We start from the raw sequence: 12,623 nt of genomic DNA, 5'->3' as shown, positions 1-12,623 counted from the left end.
CCACCTGATGTGGCTGATGTAGCCTCAGTCTGGGACACAGTTTTCCTACTCAATGCCAGGACACCTGGGCAATGTGGCACCCACACGGTCATTCCTATCTATTTGGAGCGTACCCCTCTTCTTCCCCAACACCACCGGCCAAGCAGATTACATTATCCTAAGCAGCCAGCAGGAAAATAAAAATGGAATGTGATTCTGCATTTTAGTGCCCACTTCTGAAGATTCCTCCGCCATAGTTGTGATGCCCAATTGGATGCCCAGCACACAGCAACTCGTGCCCTCGAACACGCCTTCTACCCTCTGCATCCTTGTCACAGCCTTTCTGACGTCACCTGTGCTTCCACGACCTGGGTCAAGAGCCGCACTTGCCCAGGGAGCCTATCACAGCATTATTGTGATGATCTGATCCCAGACAACCACCCCTCAGAGAATGACTACCCAGTTACCCACAACATCTGCCAGGGTGCCCCTGCCAGAACACAGGGATCTTCCCCTCAGGGGATAGCCCACTCAGCATGTACCATACACTCAAAAGAGGTGAACACCAGACAGACCTCCAAACTTAACCCTCTCCTCCCCGTTGAGCACAATAAACCCCGTTACCACTGTGGCTAAAACTTCCCCTCCTAAACCTCCTAAAGCAAGCCTCCTGCTTAAGGCCCTCCCCAAGCTAGTCTGCATGTACACATGGTCAAGGCTACACCCCAGAGGCCCAGTCACTGGGTGCACTCGGCCCCTACAGGCAAGCCACTTCCTTATTCACACCATGCCAGATGACCCAAGACTCATGAAAAAAGGCTCCCCCCTACACCCACCCATACTGATACTACTGGTCTGGGTCTCTAGGTCTTGCTCTGTCTTACCCAGGACCCGACAGGACATTGATTGAATGTTATCAAGTTTGGTCCCTGGCCCATGAGTCTGGATCATGTAACCATTCAAATCCACATGCCTGTGTTGGTGTCTTCCCAGGCCCACATAGCATGATGGGAGGCACAGCTCTCCAAGATAGTAAAGGCCCAGACAGTAAAGGAACATGAGTGATTAGAAGCTACAGAAGGAACCTGGTTCTCCAATGTCCCTCCCCTAGATAACTCACTCCTAATGTCCCAACTCCTTAAACTTACCGCACACTCTACTGACTCCATTGATCTTAACCTTTTCCAACCACCCCGTGAGGGGACCCTGCTGATCACAATCCCCAGCAGAAATGATGAGCATTTCCCTATGCATGGCCCCAGATATAAAAGTGACACCTTGGGGCTAGAGGAGTGGGACTAAGGGCTCGATTACATAAGGAGTGTATTATAGCAGATGCAGCAGAGGAAATGTCTGAGGTTCTATTAGAATCTTGTGACGTTCACAGTGTAACAAACAGTGGCAACACTTGAGGCTTTCACTGAAGGGCAAAAGTCCTAACTGCCAGGGTGGCAGATGGCAGACTAGCTCCAGATGACCTTACCACCGTAATATATGTGCCCTCAAAGAGGAGGAGTATGTGTCCTCAAGGGAATTTCCTGCTATGTGTGGATAAGCGATGCAGGCAAAGTCATCTAAATAGCCCAGCAGATGCGCCATCAAACCAGAACCAAATTTTATGCAAAGTACCTTGAAGTCTGTAGTTTCTGAATGTTCCCTGCCTCTTGGGTGACCTGCTCCAGGGACCCTCCCACCAGAAAGTGAACCTCACATACTGAACGGGTTATGTAAAGTCAGTACAGCCCACAGTCAAGTATATTAATAAGAGACCACCTGAAATTAATCTCTCTTCTCCATCACCTCCTGGCATTTTTCAGCAGGTGGGCTCCTGTCCTATATTGATGTCCCCAGGAACAGGCTTTCTCTCCCTGAAGAGGTTAGGGAGCTATCTTGTCAGGGGGCTGCTCACCTAGGGATTCCCCTCACTTTGCCAATGTCTGATTAGATTATAAATCTTTGAGTCACTTGTGATCACAGCCAAGGGGTGGTGTGTTTGGACAGGCAATGCCTTTAAACAAGGGGGAATGGCAGACAGGTTGTCGAGTTGAATCATAACAATATTCCAGGGAAATGAAACCTGAACCTATCTTTATTCCATCAGTACTACCCCAGAACCACACCTCCAACTCCTGACCCCACACCCAGACACTTACTCAGGCTCTTTCCTGCCAGTCACACCTGCTTCACTCACTGGGTGCTTAGGACTATGGGCTTTGAAACCTCAGCTGTTTATTCCTACTCATGCCTCAGCTCTGTGACCTGTAGCAAGTTCCTTAGCCTTTCTGTGACTCAGTTTCCCCATCCATAAAGTTATGATCACAGTACTTACTCCATTAGGGTGTTGTAAGAGATGTGAATACCCCACTCTAGGTAAAGCCCACAGTACAAGTTTGACACAAAGGAAATACCCAGGTATTTATTCATCAAGGGTACCTCACTTTCTATTAATGCTTCCTCCAGAAAACCTTCCACATCTATTCCCACTCCAATTTCTCCTTAATCCAATTAATCTGATTCCATCTCTGTTCAGCACCTTGCTGTAAATCATATATCTGTTCTCCATTACATATGCATTCATTTTGGCTTCCCAAGTAAGAGATAAAGGTCCTTGAGGAAGGGACAACATTATACCTGGCTCGCCCACTGACGTGCTGTGTCATCTTGCACTTAATTTCTTTAGGATTGAGTTTCTTTCCCTGGAATATGTGGCAAATATGTGGCATGTGTGCCAACATTTCCCCACCCCATAGCCTTGGGAGACAGTAGTACTTAACAATAATTCTCTTCCTCCTAACCTGTCTCCAAACTCAGCATCCTTAGCGCAGTGCTTTGGACAGTGTCTACTAATGTATGCAGTAATTAAGTTAAGTGTTGAGTACTTACTAGGTACTACTCTTACTTAGTATCTGGAGATAAAACTTTGGGTGTGCTGTTGGTGCACTTGTGGAACTTGTCACTTAATGGGGAAGAAAGAAAATATGCAAATTCATAAGTGAGAAGATCTCAGATAGTGATCAGTACAGGGATGAAAATAAAATAGTGCTGTGTTAGTGTCTGGCGAGGAGGTTGAGTGTCCAGGGACTTTCTGAGGCCTCAAGAGATTTTGATCTGGTAGATTTGGTGTGGGCCCCAGAATATGTGTTGTTAACAAGCAAATGTAGGAAATGGCAACCCACTACAGTATTCTTGCCTGGAAAGTTCTATGTACAGAGGAGCCTGGTGGGCTACAGTCCATGGGATCGGAAAGAGTCAGACAAGACTGAGGGACTGAGCACGACGTGATAAGAGTGAATGTCTGGAGTCAGAAGACCTTACATTCACTTCCTTACTACATAGTGGTGTGACTTGAGCAAGTTATTGAATTTCTTTGACCCTCAATTTCCTTATCTGTTAAATTGAAATATTACTACTGCTCATCTCAGAAGGTTATATTAGGATTAACTAAGATAAAACATATAAGATTCCTGGCACATATTCATGCTCAATAACAGGCAGCTATTAATTACAACAATGGGCCCATCTACTCCTAATTATAATCTTCAAAAAACAGCTCCAACAAGTACCATTTAGTAGGTATTGAATATAGCCTTTAGTTGATTTTTGCCTAATGAAACTCTTCCTCTTGAAAAATAAATTGTCAAAAGACCTTCCTGTCAGCAGGACTGGCAGAGTCCAGTGAATATATATTCCCTGGCGCTCTAGTTGAGGCAGGTTTCAGGTTTGGAAGGACTTTGTCTTAATTTCCTCTCCAGTCAAGTGGGAGCCTGGCTACTTGCCTTTCTAAGTCGGTGGGCAGGGATGGGGGGATTTCTGAGACCTGCAGGGATGTGAGATTTGCAAAGTATGAGGCACAAACAGGACACTTGCCTTCTCAGAGCAACTGGCCCATCCAGCTGACGGGCCCAACAACAGTGGTAAGCATGGCTCCTGCTCTGCCGGCCTCCACTCACTTAGAGAAGGGGGCCACTCCTCCGCGTTAAAAGCTGAGCTGGTACATAACGAAGAAAAAAAAAAAAAGAAAGCTGGGCAGGAAGCAGCCTTTTCAACCAGTGAAGAAACCGTTAGAATCCATCCCTTTGCCCCATGCCAAAGCTCAACTTGCCCCACCCAGCCACACTATCAAGGACGCTCAGGCCATCGCAAAGCCCTGGAGGTATTTGTCCCTAGTTTATCAGGGACCTGTGAAAACATTTCCCTAACTGAAGATAAAGAACTCTTTTCCCTTCTCCCTCCATTCTACTTCTAACTACCTACCAGAGAGTTCCTCTCCTTTTCTTTCAGTAACACCAACTCTGAAAAGAAGCTGTTTTTCACCCTGGACTTGAAGTAACTGGTGGAGAGGCAGGTAAGAGCATTTTATTCATTCATTCCTTCAGTAAGTAATTATTGGGTGCTTAATACATGCTGGGCTAGGCTCTTGGATTCAATTCCAACGCAGAAGGAGCCTGCAGTGTTTGGGGGAACCCAACAGTACTTAACAACCACAAAACGTAGAATTATCCATTGTGATCCAAACTGGCAATGAGTAGATAAACAACAAAGTCATACTGAATAGCACAGGGAACTATTCAGTATCTTATAATAACCTATAATGGAAAAGAATCTGAAAAAAAAAAAAACCTGAATCGCCTTGTGGTATACCAGAAGCTAATACAGCACTGTAAATCAACTCTACTTAAATAAATAAAAAGGAAAAAATATTTAAAAAAAAAAAAAGCTTGGGAGTGGGGTCATATAATGATGGGTCCTAATACAGTCATGAGGGGCTGGGGGCTTCCCTGCTGAAGTAATGTTTGAGTTGAGAGAAGAGTATATAGTGTACTCTTCTAGATTTCACTCTTGCCCTCCAGTGGATGTTTTCAGGGTTAAAAAGCTGCCTCAGGGGCGGGAAGACTTGCTGCCATGCCATGCCTGTCCTGTTTTCGGGACCAAGTCATGATTCCTCAATTCTGGTGAAGGTTAGGATGGAAATGACTTATTGGAGTGATGGAGAGGACAGCATAAACCTGCCAGGACCTCCTTCAAGATTCAGTTCACTTTGCAAAAGTTGCCAGATAAAAGATATTTCCAGATAGAGAGCCATGCAGAAAATACAAATGGAAGAGTTTTTAACAGCTCCTCCTTTGCAGGCTATGACCAAGGCAGTTTCTGCAGCGTGATGGGAAGGACTGTAGCCTAATAGCATGGGAAGAGCTGAACGGGCCCACGAGCATCCCAGGGGCGTCTGGAGAGAGACTGTGCCCTGAAGGGGGCATTCAAGATGCTCTACTATGGGACCACCCCCCACCCCACCCCCAATCCTGCCACCACCAATCCATGTGGAGCCTGTGCCTGCTATATGCTAACCCTCGGTTTCTCAGAGGAGAGGGCAGATAGGAATCTATGACAGCGTGAGTCCCTTTAAGGAGGAGGCTGTACATAGTAACAAACTGCCCCCTTTTCTCCGTCCTTGGGGCCTAGTGGGCCTGCAAAGAAGATCATCCGAAAGTCAGGGACCAGCACTGCTGACGGGGGCCTAAGTGGGCAGGGATTGCCACTGGGGGACCCAAAGAATGTCTCAGAGTTCATGCAACAGGGCTCACTGTAGCCTTGTGTGTGTGTGCGCTAAGTCGCTTCAGTCACGTCTGACTCTTTGCAACCCGATGGACTGTAGCCTGTGAGGCTCCCTTGTCCGTGGGATTCTCCAGGTAAGAATGCTGGAGTGGGTTTCCGTGACCTCCTGCAGGGGATCTTCCCAACTCAGGGATTGAACCCACATCTCTTACATCTCCTGAACTGGCAGGTGTGTTCTTTACCTCTAGCACCACCATAACATTGGATGTTGTTAAATATATCTATGGATGAACCTGAGAAGGTTGCAAGCTGCCTGAAATGAAAGGCAAAATTCTTTGCACCTTGGACAGCTGTGCACCTAGGGAAAGGCGTTTAACTTTTACCAGGTTGTGTTCACCCACTACCCATCTCCAGAAGGTCTTTTATTCTCCCCAAACTGAAATATGATATCCAGTGAAAAACAACTCTCCTCTCTCCCAGCCCCTGGCCACCCCCATTCTACTCGTTGTCTCTATGAATTTAACTACTCTAGGTACCGCGTATGAGTGGAATCATACAGTCTTTATCCTTTTATGACTGGCTTGTTTCACTTAGCATAACATCCTCAAGTTTCAACCATGTTGTAGCATGTGACAGGATTTCTTTTTTAAGGCAGACCTTTCTTCTTTAAGAATGTAAGTCACTTATGAGGTGGCAAGATAGTGTGCACACATTTTATGCATATTTATTTATTGGGTATATACCCAGAAGTGGAATTGATGAATCGTATATTAATTTATTTTTAATTTTTTGCAGAACCTGCTTATACCATAAATTATATTACATTAATATATTATATATATAATATATATTATACACGTGTGCCTAGTCACTCAGTTGTGTCTCTTTGCAACCCCATAGAATATAGCCTGACAGGCTGCTCTGTTCTTGGGGATTGTCCAGACAAGAATACCAGAGTGGGTTGCCATACCCTCCTCCAAGGGATCTTCCCAATACAGGGATCGAACCCAGGTCTCCCACATTACAGGCAGATTCTTTACCATCTGAGCCACCAGGGAACCCCAAGAATACTGGAGTGGGTAGCCTATCCCTTCTCCGGGGGATCTTCCCGATCCAGGAGTCAAACCAGGATCTCCTGCATTGCAGGCAGACTCTTTACCAGCTGAGCTACCAGGGAAGCCCATATGTTGTGTATAACATATATATTATATTCCCATTAGCAGACCATGGAATTCCCAATTTCCCCACGTGTTTGCCAACACTTGTCGTTTTCTGTTTGGGGGATAATAGTTGTCCTGATGGATGTGAAGTGTGCTTCACTGTGGCTGTGCATTGCATTTCTCTGATGATTATTGTTTCTTGAAACTCTCTCTCTTTGCTTATTGGCCATCTGTATATCTTCTTTAGAGAAATATTTCTTCAAGTCTTTTGCCCATTTTTTAATTCGGTTTTTTTTGCTGTTGAATTATAGGAGTTCTTTAAATATTCTGGATATTAACCTTTTATCAGATATATGATTTGCAAATATTCTCTTCCATTCCATAGGGTGCATTTTCACTCTCCTAATACTGTCCTTCATACACAAAAGTTTTTAACCTGCAGTCTAGTTCGTCTGTTTTTCATTTTGTAGCCTGTGACAATAAAAGGTGTCATATTCAAGAAGTCATTGCCAAATCCAACGTCCTGTAGTTTTTACCCTATGTTTTCTTATGAGAGTTTTATAGTTTTGAGTTGGTAGGTTTTTAAAGAGGTCTGTAACTGACAAAGCATGGGCCATCCTCAATACTGATAGCAGGAAGACCCTCACATATTGACGAATGTCAGTATGAAGCTAGGAATTGGGAAATTGATAACATGGTGGTGATATGTGGAGTCTTTAATTCCAAAGGAATTATTGAATATCTCCATATTTAGTGAAAATGAAAATTATGATCTCTCTTTTCTAAGAACATAAGTCACTTATGAGATGGCAAGATGGTGTGCATACATAAAATCATGGCTTTGCAAGGCAGAGTCTAATGAGCACCTACCCAGGCCCTAGAACCAAGAGCTGGAAGGAGTTGAGTTCAGGGGGCAGAGAAACCTTCAGTGCAGAGATGTGGCTTGAGTGGGCTCCAGGTTGATGGACACAATCTGGAGAGGCAGAGAAGACTGGGGAGGATTTTGTACAAACTGCAGGATGATTGCTGTTACCGAGCACTCACTGTGTGCCGGGCTCTGTGCTCTGCCTGCTGCATACATTATCTCAGCCATGCCTCTTCACCCTATATTTATCATCGCCTCTGTTTTATCACTGCAGGCACTGAAGCACAGAGATTTGCCTAAGATTAATTACCCAGATAGTAAGTTGTAAAGTGGAGACTAGAAACCAGGTTTATTAATCTCTATTCTTAACCCTTCTACAATTCTAGCACCGAAGTTTTGGAGCACAGACAAAGCAGACATTCGTGATAGAAAGAACAGAATAAAACAGTGCATAGAAATGGGCATGAGCCGGATGTCTGAGGTCAAAGAGGAGCAGCCTGGTTGGTGGGAAGGGTCAGGCTCTAGGGGTTTGGGACATGAAGTTGATTCGATGGGATGGGCAGGGTCACAAGCATCTTTCATGGACTCATCAAGAGTTTGTCTTGATCTTCTAGAAGGACAGAATCTCACATAGAGTTGCAGCTCTAACCTTTCAGTCCACCTCTTTCTTCTATAAAATGAGAGCATCAAGATCCCAAAAGGCTAAGCGACTTGCCAATGATCACAGGCAATAAGGGAGTCATTGCAAATTTTTGAGCAGGGTGGTGACAGTGAAGAAAAGAGTAGTCCAGATGGGTTAGTCAGGCAGCCAGATACATGAGGGGTAGCTGAAGGGAAGCAGAGAAAATTGGCACTAAGAAGCAAGCAGCTCTTTCCCTGGTTTTGGCTGAAAGATATCTCCCTCAGCTACAGATATTTCTAGGAGCATCACATACAAGACTCCTTTCCCCTGAAGTGTGGAGCTTAGGAAGTCAAGTGTCATCAGGAAGGTCAGACTCCCTTCCCCAGCCAGGCTCAGGGCCCTCAGCTAGACACGAATGCCAGAAAACACTGCTTCCCCAGAAGCAGCCCAGCCCCTCCTCCAATGGAAGGTCTATCCGGAGTGAGATGTCTCAGACCAGAGACCCCCAACTCTGAAGAACCAGTGACCAGGACAGGCTCCTGATGCCATCTCTTTTTGTTGCTTATCTGAATATGAAGCTGGGCCAACTGTCTGTGAGTCTAACCCCCCTGCCCCCTGGGGGTTGGGGGTTGCCCGAGCTGGTAAGATAAGGCAGGAGTCCCCCAGGCAAGGAGGCTGACCCCACCTGCTTGGACTGAGCCCTATATTGTAACATAACTCCAGTTATCCACCTGTGTGTCAAGAAAGGCCTGCCCTGGTCGAATGTCCTCCTTTGAGGTTCTCTTAGCTTCATTAATTCTAATAATAGCCGCCATCCATTGAGCACTGTGCTAAGCATTTGACATGCATGATCTCATTTTATTCCTCCAACCCTGTGATGAAGATATAATTATCCTCATTCTACACGTGACGGAACTGAGGCTCAGAGCTATCAAATGATTTGCCTAAAACCACATAGCTGAAAGAGCCAGGACTAAAACAAGCCGATCTATATCCAAAGCCTGCCTTTACCCATAGAATTGACTGTATTCTATGCACTGGCCCACTGTAACTACATCTCCTTGGGGGCATGGGGGACCTGCAGTGGAGAATCAAGCTTCAAAGCAGGTCCTTGTTGTTACTGACACCACCTGTATCTGTGTGTTCCTAGGAGCCAAGAGTCTGATCTGGTTCCCAAACCAAATTCCTGGGTCTGACTCTGAATGGTATATGGGCCCTTATTTTCTCCCAATAGCAATGCTCTAGGAAAACAAGTGATCTTCAAGTTCCCTCTCAACTTTTACCTGGAGAGCATAGTGCAGGCATACTTTGGCCACAGGGAGTGGGGCTGTCATTTATTCATTCCTTCATTCATTCAACGAACAGTTATTGAAAGCCTACTGTGTGCTAGGCACATTCTAGGTCCTAAAGACACAATTGGAAACAAGTCATATTCTTATGGAGTTTATATTCTAGCTGGGAAGAAAGGTCAAAACCAAACCCATAAAAGAACTACAAACACATATGTAGTAAAGTAGAAGTAATGATGATACTAGGAAGAAAAATAAAGCGGGATAAGGGAATGGAGGATGATAAGAAATGGGATTTTAAAAGGCTCTTATGAGGATAAACATTTGAACCAGAATGAAATACATGGGAGCCATAGGATGCTCTAGAGGAAGAGCATCTCGGGCAGAGGAAAGGACAGGTGCAAAAGCCCTCCAATAGGAGTTGACTTGGTTTGTTTTAAAGTTTAGGGAAAACATCAGTGTGGATCTAGCATAGTGAAGGGGTTGTAATGAAAAAGAGGAGAAGGGGCCAGATAGGATAAGGCCTTCAAGGCCACAGAAAGGAGCTGGATTTCAGGTGTGCTGTTTGAGCGTCCCAGGCACTGTGTTGTGTCACTCAGGCAGGGCTGCGTCTGAGAAACTAAAGGGAGGATATGAATCTCATGAACAAAGGACATCAGGACAGCTCTGTGAGTCAGCTCGCCCAGCTCTGACTCCCCCTTGAATTCAGAGCAGCAAATAAATTCAAGATCTGGTACCCAAGAGAGAAGGAGGGGGAGGATTTGAAGGGGACAGAGACAGAAGAAGGAACTGTTGACTCTAGGTCTCACTTGCCTTGTCCATCAATGGGGCCCTGAATCACCAACGGGTGTTCAAATATTTTAAAGCTGGAATCTCTCTGTATAAGCCGAATCTTCTGCAGAAGCTTACTCTGTGCCTGTCTCCTTTCCAAGTACCTTATATAATATGTCTCATTTCACAGAATTGTTATAGCAGTTCCGTGAGATAGGTACCCTGAATATGCCCACTTTACAGATGCAGAAGCTGAAGTCCAGAGAGGCTGAGCAACATGTCAATAGGTGCAGAGCTGCTGTGGTTGGAGCAGGAATGGGTGGAGCCTACTAGGGAAACACTTCAAACTGCTCCAAGGAGCAAGCTGAGAAATCACATTTCAGAAGCTCCTTCCACTCAGACATGCCATGAGTTTAACTCTGCTTAAGACCTCGCTGTAGAGTTGTGACATTTGGGGGCAGTTACTTAAGCACTTTGACTTTGTCTCTCATCTCAGTCCTAACAGGTGATTTAGAAGTTGCTGGAAAGGGGAAAATCAGAAACATGCAATCAGGGATGTGGCTGAAGCAGATGAAGGGAAGCGATGAAGCTGTCAACAGCCTACCTAGGACCTAAATGGTCACATTCCTGAATTTCTGATTGGAAAGTGGGGGCTTCCCAAGCCTGAAGCCAGCTGATGTCTTAGGTACACTTCAGCTTTTTCTACAGCACCCCAGTCTCAGCATTCTTTGGTGGATGTCCTGACTGGCTAGGAGATGGCTGCTTCCTGACACAGTAGTGATGACTTCTGAAAGATGGGGTAATAACAACAGGTATCATTTCTGAGCATTTACATCACTGTGCAAAGCATTTTTATACACATGACCCTATTGAATCTTCTTAAAACTCCTGTGAAGTAAGCAGATATCCCTGTGACCTTACTCTAGTCCCAGCCCTGCTGAGTTTACTGTTGCCTCCATTTGACAGATATAGAATCTGAGGTTCAGAGAGGTAAAATAACTTCCCCCAAGTCACCCAGCTGGTAAACAGCTGAGTTATGCCTTCTGACACCTATGCTCATCTCCTAAACTCAGTTGATGAAGATTTTTCAAAAAGATTTGTGGGGCTTTTTTCTCCTATATAGGAAAACTGGTTTATTTTTCATGAATGTTACTGATAGATCTAACATTCTGAAAATATGTCCATCAACATGCCCTGAAATCTTCTGAGATGAGTTTGGAAACCAGATTCCTGTGACAACTGAGTTGTTTAAAGAAGTTTCCATGGGAGCTGAAGCCATAATAAGACAAATCTTTATTTTTGTTCCTATACGTGAATGTCACAACTAACAGGTATATGATGCAACTTGGCTTCTAAAAGTTGCACACAAAAAAATAGAAGAGGTAAATTGTCATTCTTGGCATCTTCCCAATGACATTTGCATTTTCCTTTCTACTAGAAGTCCATTTTAGCAAAGAAATGTAGCCTTAGTCACTTGAAACTGCTCTTCCTGAGAAAACAATTCTAGATGTAATAAGCAAAAAGAATAGAAAATGCCAACAGGAAGAAAGTAATCCACCTAGAGTCAGAATCATCATGCCAACTGATTCAGTCTTCCTGTGACATTCACATTCAGGAAGGAAAACTTGGAAATTTTCTAAATTTTAAGGTATGTAAGATTCGCAAGGAGTCGGGGTGCGTAAAAGGAATTAAATTGCAAACCCACTGGGGAGGGATCAAGTCCAGATTTCCTCAACTCTCAAGGACCATTTTACATGTTCGAATTGCCTCCTAGTTACTGAGTCGCTCTTCTACATAAAGCATAAGGTTGCTATGGAAGGATACAATAAGGTTATGATTGCTTTAAAATTATTCATAATGAAAACACATTTTGAGACTCGATTCTAAATGTTAAACTTAAATTTGAGCAATTTAATTGCCCGTTGAATAGAAATGAAATCCCACCGGCAGGCAGTTATTCCTTACAACCACTGTGTGTGAAATTGAAATCTTAAGATACCATTTCAAATATTCACTTTCTCTAAGGAAGTTCTCCCCAAAGAGTGGTGAAAGATAAGAAACTGACCCAAAGTCATCAGTAATCACTCTTTCTTTACACATTCGGGTCAAAACAGAAGCATATTATTAAAAGGAAACTTCATGTCCCAAAGTTGGCCGTTTGGAGGTTACCTCCTGGAACCCAAGGATATATTTAATTTAACAACTAACTTAGGCTCCATGCAAAACTATATAGCAAGGGAGGAAGCAACTTATCAGATTTAATAAAAGCAAGCAGATGAAAACACATCACGTAGTCACCAAGATAGTGAACATTAAACTGGAAAATGCATATATGTTTTGCATACGAGCACAAGGAGATGGAGTGAAAGGACACTGTTCTGTTT

Source organism: Bubalus kerabau, chromosome 15, assembly GCF_029407905.1.
Source record: "Bubalus kerabau isolate K-KA32 ecotype Philippines breed swamp buffalo chromosome 15, PCC_UOA_SB_1v2, whole genome shotgun sequence".
Lineage (NCBI taxonomy): Eukaryota > Metazoa > Chordata > Mammalia > Artiodactyla > Bovidae > Bubalus > Bubalus kerabau.
This window is presented reverse-complemented; position numbering follows the sequence as displayed.